Raw genomic sequence first — 13,124 nt, forward strand, 5'->3', positions numbered from 1 at the left:
TACATTTCTCTCATTTCGTTCATACTGCGCTCCGATTCGAATCCAGATGCATCAATCATGCACCGATTCGTCCCGGTGTGCACCAATGTTTTTCAATTGCCTCATTTCAGTACATGCTCCAGAGCCCGGTTCACGGTCGGCTCAATCACGACACGACCGAGCCGGACCTCTGTCATGGAGTTCACTCATTTCATTATCAAGGCAAACATTTCAAAATCATTTCATTTCACAAGATTGCAAGCATCATACAAGTCATTGCTTCAAGGAAATCAGCAAACCCTTCACGAATTATCACCTTTCATTTTCCTCTAAGTCAGTCAAAGTCAGTAGGTCCACCCTGCACCAGGTTGGACGATATTCCCCCAGGTAAAAAAAAAAAAAAAAAAAATGGCAAGAAATAAGTTGGGTAAGTATGACTCAGGGAATCAAAGGAAAAACTTGAAATTCATGTCACCCCCAATAGGTTACAGTCAACCAAAAAATACGAGCTCAAAGACAGGATATTCTCATCAGATCAACCATGTCACAGGCCGGCAGCGAAGATTTCACGGCCCCTCTGTCACCTTCCCCGGTCTCAGAGAGCGGCAGCGTGCAGTCCCTCAGGGGATGGACTATCCCCAAACTGACGGCGGAGCTAAGACGCAGAGGTGTGCCCTTCCCCGCCGCAGCGAGGAAAGGCGAGCTGTTCAAGCTCCTTTTTCCCCCACCAGCAGCAGGACCCAGTACCCAACAGGCATCCCTTCAGTCAATATCTTCAGCCATCGCACAACTTCACACGATGGTGTCGTCCCTGTCTACCTCGGTCTCAGACGTACAAACCAGGGTGGCACTCCTGGAGGCTCGACCGACCGCGGCTATCCCCGACCCAACCGCAACCCAAACCTCAACACCCCTTTCTACAGGTACCACAGGCTGGAGCCCCATTGTCTACCCCTCCCATCTGGTTCCAACCAGCATCAGGAAGGACATTTTGGACGGCAGGGACGTCAACCTAGCCTCTCTCCTTATTTCTGTGCACGATCTGGCAGAAAATAAGGCCTACTCATGGGGGGACATATCGGTGGTCCTTAAAACCAAAGACCCCAGACTGAACCGCAAGTTATCTGTCCCAGAATTCACCTTGGCCTTTGGCATGCTGAGAGACGTCCTATGCTCAGCCGCCCCCAGCAGAAGGGAAGAGCTGGATTTGTACCTCCATACGGTAGTAGACTTGGGCTACAAGTATGGAGGATTTTCCTTTTACGATTACCACCGTTCCTTTTCCGCAAAGGCTGCAGCCAGACTCACACAGTTCCAAACAACAACAAATTGGAGTCTCATGGACACAGAACTCTTCTGCCGCCATTTTGCCGGCTTACGCTCACCCCTATGTGCGATTTGCCAGTCATCTACCCACACTGCCACCTGGTGCGCCAATGCGACTATCAAACGTCCTTTCGAATTTCCCTCTACCTCCGGTGCACTTCAGGGTCAGTCGGCCCCTGAACAAACGCCTCAGGTGGACAAATTCGGACGCCCAGTCCGAACCGTGGGAGGGGCAGCCATCTGCAATAATTACAATTATGGGTCCTGCAACTTCAGTCAGTGCCGCCTACTCCACATCTGCACCTTATGCCAAAGAGCGCACCCAAGGAACTTGTGCGAAGTCAAACAACAGAAGAGGGCATGACTAAGCCGGATCAACGTCTTATGGCTTAGACTCTACCTCACCTCACATCCCACCCCCTCTCTGGCCACCTACCTTATTCAGGGCTTCACGGTAGGCTTTCACACCGGCCTCATTTCACTACCCCACAGTACGTACGAATGTGGGAATCTTCCTTCAGCAGCCATCGACGAACAAGCCATAGATCGGCTCCTACAAACAGAAGTAGACCGAGAGTACGTTATAGGCCCTTTCACTCAGCCCCCTTTCAGCACTTGGAGAGTCAGCCCTATTGGGCTTGTCAAGGGCAAATTCACAAATAAATTACGTTTGGTGTACGACCTGTCTGTGCCTCATTCTTCCCACATCCCCAGTCTCAATTCCCTGATTCCCTCCGAAGAATTCTCCCTAAAATATTCCTCCGTAGACATGGCGATACAAGCAGTCATCAAAGCAGGTACAGGTGCCTGGCTCTCCAAAGCCGACATCTCGGATGCCTTCAAGCTCCTGCCCATCCACCCATCCCTTTGGTGCTGGCATGGCATCAAGTGGAAGGAGGCATATTATTTTGCCACAAAACTGACATTCGGTTCGAAGAGTAGCCCTTGGCTCTTCGACACATTCGCTCAGTCCCTTGCTTGGATACTGTTACACAAGGCTCAGTGCCAAGAAGTCATCCATTACCTGGACGACTTCCTACTAATAGAACCTCCCAGCAAGCCCCCAGGAGACCTCGACAAATTTAGAGTGATATTCGGAAAACTCAATGTTCCCATCGCCGAGCACAAAGTAGAAGGCCCAGCACACAACATCACCTTTCTCGGGGTCAACTTAGACACCTGCGCCATGCAAGCCAGTCTCCCCCTTGACAAACTAACCCGCATTAGGGCGGTCCTTCACAAATTCACCCACACCAAGGGGTGTACCAAGAAGCAGTTGCAATCTCTCCTGGGAATGCTGAATTTCGCCATGCGAATTATTCCACAAGGCCGCACCTTCGTGTCACGCCTGCTGAGATTCCTGCCAGAAACACAAGACCCCGATCAGATCTTAAATCTAGACTCCGCAGCAATAGCGGACCTATCTATGTGGGACGAATTCCTGTCCGCCTGGAATGGTATATCCCTATTTATACCCACGGTTTCGGCCCTGTCACCCCAGGTGGTGACAGACGCTGCAGCCACCACAGGTTTCGCGGCAATTTTTGGCCATCAATGGTTTTCAGGACCCTGGCCTCAACAGATTCTGTTGATACCCGGCTTTATTCAAACATCTTCCCTCTTCAAACTTTATCCCATAGTGGCAGCTGCACAACTCTGGGGTCACCATTGGACAGGGCAAACAGTAATCTTCACCACCGACAATCAGGCCACGGCAGACTTAATCAACAAAGGCAGGTCCAAGTCCCTAGCAGTCATGTCCTTCCTGCGCAGATTGGTACAACTGTCCTTACAGCATCAGTTTAACATACACTGTGCATTTATTCCAGGCAGATACAATTTAGCTGCTGACGCACTGTCACGTTTTAACTACACCTTCTTTTTCAAACAGGTTCCCGGAGCCGATCCAGTGTCGGCCCCTATCCCTGTCTGGTCACAACTGACCCTGGACTAGTTCAACATTTACAAGGAGCAACGCAGCTCATCAATCACTCACTCTCTCATAACACACTCAAAGCCTACCAGACAGCCTGGAAGGTGTTCAATAAATTCCTCACATCCTGCTGTAAAGGACCAACAGATGTCAAACAGGTACTGGCCTTCATTTCATACTGCCACACTCAGCAGGCTTTATCTTACAATACCATTCGGCTATACCTAGCCGGCATACAACATTTCGTGACCCTGGAAGACCCCACAAAATCTTCACTGTTCTCATCACACGCTATACGAGCCATCCTAAGGGACATCCAGAAACAACAACCAGTGATCAGCACTAAGCGCTTACCCATTACGGGGCCCATCTTCAGGGATATGTCGACTATTCTGGCTACTTCGCCATTCGGTCTGCTGCCCAGCACGGTCCTACAAGCAGCTATATATTTGGCTTACTACGGGTTCTTGCGACCTGGCGAATTCACCTATAACAACCCCACAGACCAAGTATTATGCAGACGGCACTTGCTTCGCCACCAAGACCATTTCATCCTTCACCTCGAGGTTTCTAAAACCCAGCAAACAGGCTCTGGAGTGGACATTCACCTCTACAGAACCAATAACAGCTGGTGTCCAGTCACCGTACTTAACCGTCTCCTCTCACTCCTGCCTGAACAATCGGACACCAGTCCTCTTCTACCATTCCCAGTTAAATCCTTAAACGCCTGGCAGTTTGTAAAACACATAAGGATACTTCTCCGCAATCTTCACCTTAACCCCAGTCAGTACTCCGGACACTCCTTCCGCATCGGAGCAGCCTCCGCAGCATCCCGCCATGGGGTTTCAGACCACATCATCAAAAGACTAGGCAGATGGAAATCAGCCTGCTTCGCCCGGTATATACCCAATCCTCAAGTAGAGATGGCACAGGCATTCTCCAAATTGGCGCAATGAATACCTGAAAACCAATAAAATATTATACCCCTACCTGAATGTTTTTGCCCCCTTATTTTGGCATACCGGCCATTAGACCAAGGCACACTTTCAGGTCCATTTCATATGGTAAGTCCACACTTCCAGGTCTATTTCCGATGGTAAGTTTTATGTTAACTACAAATGTTATCTATGTCCATATCGGACATAGGGCTCCACCCATAAGTAGGAAGGCCAGTATGGTGGCCTGAATTTATAGGAGGAGCCCGGGGGGCTATTTAAGCAGCCTGCTCACCTGTGGTGCTTGTCGGTTTCCTGTGCGCGATACCCACCCTCCCATCCCCATTTCAAGGCATTCATTTCATTCATTCATTTCATTTCATTTCTCTCTACAGAATAATCATTTCTTAAAACCAGGGTATGCCCCCTTATTTTGGCATACCGGCCATTAGACCAAGGCACACTTTCAGGTCCATTTCATATGGTAAGTCCACACTTCCAGGTCTATTTCCGATGGTAAGTTTTATGTTAACTACAAATGTTATCTATGTCCATATCGGACATAGGGCTCCACCCATAAATATATATATATAGATATATATATATATTTTTTTTTAGCAAAGACTCTGGAGAATAAAATGGCGGTTTTTGCAATATTTTATGTCACGTGGTATTTGTGCAGCAGTCTTTCAAACAAATTTTTTTGGGAAAAAATGAATTTCACTGAATCGAAAAAAAAAATGTTCTGGATATTGTGAAAGATGATGTTATGCCAAGTATATAGATACCTAATATGTTACGGTTTAAAATTGCGTACACTCGTGGAATGGTGACCAACTACAGTACTTAAAAATCTCCATAGGCGACGCTTTGAATTTTTATTAACCGTTACCAGTTTGGAGTTTCAAAGGGGGTCTTATGCTAGAATTATTGTTCTTGCTCTGATGATCGCGGCGATACCTCACAAGTGTGTTTTTAACACCGTTCATACTTGCAGGCACAACTTGCGTATGCGTTTTCTTTGGTGCGCGAGCACGCAGGGATGGGGGGTGCTTTAAAAAATGTTTATTATTATTATTTATTTTATTTTTATTTTTTTTACACTGTCTCTTTAAAAAAAAAATCTGATGAGGTTTATTACTGTCACAAGGAATGTACTCTCTATGGAGGGATCTAGGGTCTAAAAGACCCCAAATCCCTCCATTGCACTTAAAAGTATTCAAAACGCCAAAATCTACATTTTGGAATACAGGCGATTTTTTTTAAATCGGCGCCATTGGCAGCCAAGTAAACCGGAAGTGACCTTGTGACATCGCTTCCAGGTTACTACATCAGAGACACAATCAAAGCCAATTCCGTCTTTGTTCGGGACTCCGGCCAGCCAGCAGATGTGTCGGCTGTTCACTCGGGTCACCCAGTGGGACAGGAGACCCGAGTGGAGTGGCAGAAGGCAGCGGGAGAGGGGGAACGTCCCCTCCTGTTCCTTATGATAATGGCTGGGCAGCTGCTGAGCCGCATCGGTTATTATCAGCAATTGGCTCCCACTTCTGACAATCAAATCCGGTAACGTGGGAGTGGGGGGCGGGGCCAAGTCCCGCTGTCTGTGTCAATAAACACATCAGCAGGATTCGGGAGTGAGAACACATGGGTGGAGGGGCCTGGAGCGCCAGCGGGGGGACCCCAGGAGAAGAGAATCTGGGCTGCTCTGTGCAATGGTTTTGTATTTTGTAAGTATAAGCATGTTCATTATTTTTATGAAGAATAAAACAAGGCTTTGTAGCCACAATTGCAACAATTGCTTTTTTATACATTAGTAAAATATTGGTTGGCGTACCTCATTGTTCATGATTAATAAACCCTATATAAAAAAGCATTACTGGACAACATATGAACTGTTCCCTTATCTGGCATTCAGCATTATTTCATCCAAGTCAGTTACTGATAGAAATGTATTCACTTCAAAATCTTCTTGAAATTTGACCCCCATAAGCTTGTTTATTTAATAGGATAAAGTCACAATCTGATCATTTACAATCCTAACTAGTGCAGTCAGATGCATGGTATTTTATAGTAACCAGTTTTGTAGAGCACGATAAACCATATGTTCTATGACAGGCTGACACTGGACAGAACACATGACCGTACTGGACCTGAAAATAGGTATAGTAAGTATTCAAATCTTTCTTACACAAGTTAGTCAGAATAGGTTTTAGGAGGGGAGGGAACATTTTTAAAATTAGTTAGGTTTATTGGAATTCTACTTTGAAGCCACTGTAACTTTATATAGCTATATCTATATATCTATCTATCTATCTATCTATCTATCTATCTATCTATCTATCTATCTATCTATCTATCTATCTATCTATCTATCTATCTATCTATCTATCTATCTATCTATCTATCTATGTATGGCTTAGGTAAGTGTTTAGGGAGATGAGGGGGCGATACAACTGTTGGTACATTTTTTTACCTTTATGCAAATGTATTGCCTTTAAAACCACTTTATAGCAAAGAGTAACATTCATTTAATGATATTTTATAATAACAGGTTAGTAGAGCACAATAAAAAAAATATGTTCTACGACAGGGTGTAAACGGTATCTAAAGACTTCAGTTAGAGAAAACTATGTCAGATAAATCAGACATTTACCCGGTGAAGGTGTATGAGGACTTGATGGTGTGGAAAATGGCTTTCGGCTTGTAGTGGAGAGAAATGATGTTATTGTAGATTCAGTGGTGCTTGAGATTGAACCTAAACAGAAAATTAAAATGTAGTGTTATACTTGGTAAGTCAAAGCATATCAGTAAGAGTAAAAAGCATCATAGGACAAATATTCTGTATATGGAAAAAATAACAATTCACAAACACTTGGGGCTGACATTGCTAGCCCTCTTTTAAACAGGTTAGTTGCCTGGCTGTTTTTGACTGTAATGCCGCATACACATGATCAGAATTTTCGTCGGAAAAGCTTTGGATGGTTTTTCCAATGGAATTCCGCTCAAGCTTGTCTTGCATACACACGGTCATACCAAATTCCAACTGTAAAGAACGCTGTGATGTACAACACGTACGACGGGACTATAAAACGGAAGTTCAATACTCAGTGCGCCACCCTTTGGGCTCCTTCTGTTAATCTCATGTTTATCTCGTGTTAGTAGAAGTTTGGTGAGAGACGATTTGCGCTTTTCAGCCTCATGCTTTTCCGATGGTTACTGCTCTTCAGTTTGTGCCTGTGGGTTTGTATCTGTTTTTCAGTGCGTTTAGTCAGTTTGTATCTGTTTTTCAGTGCGTTCTTGTCTGCTCGTTTCTGATTTTCAGCTCGCTCTTCTCAGGCCTTGCTGTTTTTAAGTGCATTCTGTTAGTTCGTTCTGACCAGACGACCGTTTTGAAGCCATGTTGCAGTTACGTACTCGTCGTAGAGTTCGTGCTATGCGGGGGCTTGGTGTTGGGGTTCTTGCTTTGACCCAAGCCCAGTCCATGAACAGGGTGGAGAGGAGTTCATGGACCAAGAATTCGTTACTTCAGCTTGACCAATTCTCTCATATGCCTTTGCTGCGGGAGATACAGGAGAATAACCCTGCTGATTTCAGGAATTTTCTCCGGATGACAGACCATGTTTTTCACCTTCTGTTGGCTTTGCTGACCCCTTATATTATGAAGCAGCCATCAATCCTGAGCAGAGGCTAGTCGGAACATTGAGTTACTTGGTGACAGGGAGAAGTCTACAGGATCTCAAGTTCTCTATAGGCATCTCCCCCCAGGCTCTGGGGATCATTATTCCAGAGACCTGTTCTGCCATCATTCAGATCCTGCAGAAGGACTATATTAGGGTAAGTTTTCTCCTTTAACATCACATTTTATGTATTTAATGTATGCTAATGTTTTGTATTTCTTTCACCATTCCCTAATTACCATGATTGTAATATGCTGTGAATGTCCTCTTTATCCTCATGCATGCTTTAAACTTTTAATGCTCCTTTTTTGGCCTTTAGACCCTGAATTCATGGGCCAGTTTATAGATAGATACAGGGATATGAGAAATTTGTGGGAGGTTAAAAACCCCTTATATCAAAATAAACCAGCTAGGAAGGCATCGCTGGAGAAACTGCTGCAATTTGTGAAGACACAGGTCCCCGACGCAGACATCGAGTTTGTGGATAAGAAAATTGGTAGCTTGAGAAGCACGTATAAGAAGGAGCTTAATAAGGTCCAGGCTTTCATGATAACAGGAGCAGCAGCAAAGGATGTGTATGTATCCAGTCTGTGGTACTAGAACAGGATGCAGTTTCTGGAAGACCAGATTGAAGCCAGGGAATCACTTTCTACACTTCCATCCACCCTTCCCATAACCCCAGCTGATGCTTCCGAGGACCAACCTGGGCCTTCCATCCTGAAAGTTGAGGAGCCCAGCTGGAGCCAGGTACAGTACCTGACCGTGAGATTGTGTTTCCAGCGCTATCCCATCGAGCTGGTTCTCGGCGACAGGGTACTGTGCACGTCGCGCTGGCTCACTCATCGGGAAAGGAAAACTTTTTTTCATTTCACGATGAGTGACAGGCAGTGCTGACAGCTGTCTGGTATGAATCCTGAGGGGGAACCCCGCGCCAAATTTTAAATGAAAAAACCGGTGTGGGTTCCCCCAGGGGCATACCAAGCCCTTAGGTCTGGTATGGATTGTAAGGGGAACCCCCTACACCAAATAATCGGCGTGGGGGTCCCCCCAAAATCCATACCAGACCCTTATCCGAGCATGCAGCCCGGCCGGTCAGGAAAGGGGTGGGGACGAGTGAGCGCCCCCCTCCTGAACCGTGCCAGGCCGCATGCCCTCAACATGGGGGGTGGATGCCTTGGGGGAGGGGGGTGGCCTGTGGGCTCCCCACCCCAAAGCACCTTGTCTCCATGTTGATGAGGACAAGGGCCTCTTCCCGACAACCCTGGCCATTGGTTGTCGGGGTCTGCGGCCGGAGGGCTTATCGGAATCCGGGAGCCCCTTTTAATAAGGGGGCCCCCAGATCCCAGCCCCCCATCCTATGTGAATGAGTATGGGGTACCTCGTACCCCTACCCATTCACCTAGGGTAAAAAGTGTCAATAAATAAAAAAAACACAGTACACAGGTTTTAAGAGTAATTTATTAGGCAGCTCCGGGGTCTTCCGACTTCGGGGGGTCTTCTTCCGACTTCTCCCGGTGTTCAGCCTCTTCTCCCGGGCCCCTCTGCTATCTAATTCCAGCTCTTTTGCCAGCGGGGGCCCGGTCTGCTGCCGCTGTCTTGTCGACGCTGTCTTGTTGCCGTTGTCCCGCTGCTTCTTCTCTTCTTCTGATGTTGACACGACGCTCTCTCCGGGTGGAATGCTGTGTGCGAGCTGTGGAGCCATTTATATAGTCGGTGACCCCGCCCCCTTGTGACTTCACGGTCCCAGCATGCGCAGGGACCCTGGCGTCATAAGGGGGCGTGACCCCAGAGTCCCTGCGCATGCTGGGACCACGATGTCACAAGGGGGCGGGGTCACCGCCTATATAAATGGCTCCGCAGCTCGCACACAGCATTCCAGCCGGAGAGAGCGTCGTGTCAACATCGGAAGAAGAGAAGAAGAGAAGAAGAGAAGAAGCGTCGGGACAGCAGCGACAAGACAGCAGCAGCAGACCGGGCCCCCGCTGGCAAAAGAGCTGGAAGAAGATAGCGGAGGGGCCCGGGAGAAGAGGCAGGACACCGGGAGAAGTCGGAAGAAGACCCCGGAGCTGCCTAATAAATTACTCTTCAAACCTGTGTACTGTGTTTTTTTTAAATTTATTGACACTTTTTTCCCTAGGTGAATGGGTAAAAAAAAAGTTTTCCTTTCCCGATGAGTGAGCCATCTCAGCGCAACAGAGCTCGCAAGTGTCAAATCTCGCCGATAACTGCGGCGAGATTGACACAATATCGCGGTCACCTACTGTATAGTATTTTTTAACATATTTATTGTCCGAAAATTATTGTTGTTAACTAGATGTTATTATTGATAACAAATTAATGATTTAACAAAAAGTGTATTACATATCAATAGAGAGTAGGGGCCAAAAAAGATTGTGACAAGAATGAAAAATGCTGGGCTCAGAATGATAGTCTGTTCTATTTATTAAAATTCAATTTGCAACAGTCATGAGCTGAAAATTGTGTGTGATTGATGAACCAAAAACTAAAACGATGTCCATTTTTCATACACAGGAAGACCTCAGCCAGGACGAGGCTCTGGAATGTGGCAGCCAGGAGGAGGTGGGGGTAAGTGTCAGCCAGGAGGTGGAGGGGATAAGGGTCAGCCAGGAGGTGGCCAGGCCCAGTAGCTTCACCCAATCCCAGGTGCCTCCCCTCCGCCTTAACATGGAGGAGGCAGCACTGGGCCTCATTAAGGACGCTAATGCGGCCCTGAAAACACCCCCCGATGCTAAAGAGGCCTATGGCTGCTTTGTAGCTGCAAAATTGCAGCAAATAGAGGAGAGCCAACGCCTCCTATTTTTCAGGCCCTTCATAAGGGTTTGAGGGGCCAAACGACTGATAACATGCACTTATGTGTGCTCGCCCATCCTCCTCTTCCTTCTCCTCCTGCCACAAGTCCACTTCCAGAGCCACAGCCTCCAAGGAAGGCTGCAGGGATGGCTGCAGGGAAGTGTGGAGGGAAGGCTGCAGGGAAGACAAGAAAGTGATAGCCTGGGTTCAGTCTGGTCTGACAGAAGAGTGCAGGCTGTTGTAGTACCACAGCCTGGAGACATATATGTCATCTGCTGCTGTTCCTGATCTCTGGGAGTCCTGGACCAGATTGTACTTCCTATTATATGTACTTCTCAGGCTACCAATTTTTATTTACAAAGAGTTGATGTGTGCCCTGGGGTACAAAGGCTTCGCAAATTCAAGCAGTTTCTCCAGCGTTGCCTTCCTCTTTATTTTGTTAGGAGCCAGAATAAATGGAGATTTTTTTTTTTTTTTATATGAAAATGCTTGCTTATGTGTTTTTCTTCAAATAGGACAGTTTGTGAGTAGGCAGGTACATTTCAAAAATACAATGTCTGATTAACAAGGGACACCAACCTCCTTGAGCTTTAAAAATACAAGATAAAAATGTTGTTGTGGAAACTTGACACACACAAAAAAAAAAAAGATTACTATAAAAAATAATTCTAAACATTATTATGGAGATCTGGCTTTAAAAACAAAAAAGAGACAAATTCATTATCCTATTGCCCCGTACACACGGTCGGACATTGATCGGACATTTCGACAACAAAATCCTAGGATTTTTTCTGACGGATGTTGGCTCAAACTTGTCTTGCATACACACGGTCGTACAAAGTTGTCGGAAAATCCGATTGTTCTGAACGCGGTGACGTAAAACACATACGTCGGGACTATAAACAGGGCAATAGCCAATTGCTTTCGTCTCTTAATTTATTCTGAGCATGCGTGGCACTTTGTTCGTCGGATTTGTCTACACACGATCAGAATTTAAAGGATCGGATTTTGTTGTCGGAAAATTTTATAGCATGCTCTCAAACTTTGTGTGTAGGAAAATCCGATGGAAAAAGTCCGACGGAGCCCACACATGGTCGGATTTTCCGACAACACGCTCCGATCGCACATTTTCCGTCTGAAAATCCGACCGTGTGTACGGGGCATAACACTATAAAGAACAAAAGAATGGGCTGCATTCAAAGATCCAAAAATTTACAGCGTGATGAATGTGCTATCTCCATTACGAACGCTAGTTTAACCAGACCGATCGCTTCCGTCTCGTACTTGATTTTGAGCATGCATGATTTTTTGCGCGTCCGAATTGCGTACAGACAAACGTATTTTCGGATAGGAACTTTTTCCGACCAAAAAATAGAGAACATGCTCTCAATCTTTTGCTGACGGGAATTTGTCAGCAAAAGTCCGATGGAGCATACACACAGTCACAATTTCCGACCAAAAGCTCTCATTGTACTTTTGCTGGTGGAATTTCCGATCGTGTGTACGGGGCATAACAATTTTGAGTCTCAGACCCAGAATATGCATGCTATAAATGAGCATTAGAAATGTGTCAGAATGTATTTATCTCTATATCTTTTCTAGGTCAGACACCTAGAAAATATTTAAGCCAATTGGTAGAAGTATGAGTATGGGTAAATAAAAGAAATGGATCATATTTTTTGCTGTAAATATTTTTAGCCTACTCTAGAATTCAAAAGAAAATTCTTATGTGATTAAGTACAAAGTGTACACATTCAGATATACAGTATTTCACTCCTGACTGATACAAATTTTCAGTAATAGGGGTTGGAGTAGCTTCTGTGATTACTATCTAGAGGCAAACAATGTAAATTTTTGTAATATTACTATTTACTGTGAGCAATACCAGATAGTGATAATGCAAAATGCTGACTATGAAAAATATAACTATTGTCTGTACCTGATGGTTTTGATGTTGTAGTGGTTGTCGTAGTGGGTATACCTAAAAGACAAAATGCATCATGGTAAACTTCTGTTTTAAATCAACTGAACTATAAAAGCAAGTCTTCTTCATGAAATTTTGAATAATCTGAACAGTGATGCTCAAACTTTATACACTAATATTTAAAGACAAATTCAAGAAAAGGCCAGTGAACTATAAATGGATCACATGACTTACCAGGACAGTATCCTGGGAAGAAAGAGATATCATCAATGGCAACATTACTACGGAAGTCTTCACCTCTAACACCTTCAATAAAAATCTGTTGAAATAGATCAGATTTATAAATAAACTATATCATTATAGGAATTACAGGATGCCAATACAATTTTCTCTTATTTTAAAATGGCAGCGGTTCTCATATCCTTTAAACAAAGAAAATACTTAATTCCTTACCTGAATAATTTGGCTGTCAGGCAGGAAAATGTTCTCTACATGCCACATGTTCCCCTGATTTCCTTCTATAGTGGTAACATATTCCA

At 45.2% G+C, this 13,124-nt stretch overlaps 1 long non-coding RNA gene across 1 annotated transcript; it reads right to left on the bottom strand.

The window, feature by feature from the left end:
• Nucleotides 1-6,829: 6,829 nt before the first annotated feature.
• Nucleotides 6,830-12,907, bottom strand: LOC141139854 (uncharacterized). Its single transcript, XR_012243821.1, has 3 exons — nucleotides 12,820-12,907; nucleotides 12,601-12,642; nucleotides 6,830-6,928 (listed from the first exon to the last, which is right to left on the bottom strand). It is a non-coding gene; the product is annotated as an uncharacterized lncRNA (long non-coding RNA).
• Between the last annotated feature and the right edge of the window lie 217 nt (nucleotides 12,908-13,124).

Source organism: Aquarana catesbeiana, linkage group LG04 (assembly GCF_042186555.1).
Source record: "Aquarana catesbeiana isolate 2022-GZ linkage group LG04, ASM4218655v1, whole genome shotgun sequence".
In the NCBI taxonomy this organism is placed as follows: domain Eukaryota; kingdom Metazoa; phylum Chordata; class Amphibia; order Anura; family Ranidae; genus Aquarana; species Aquarana catesbeiana.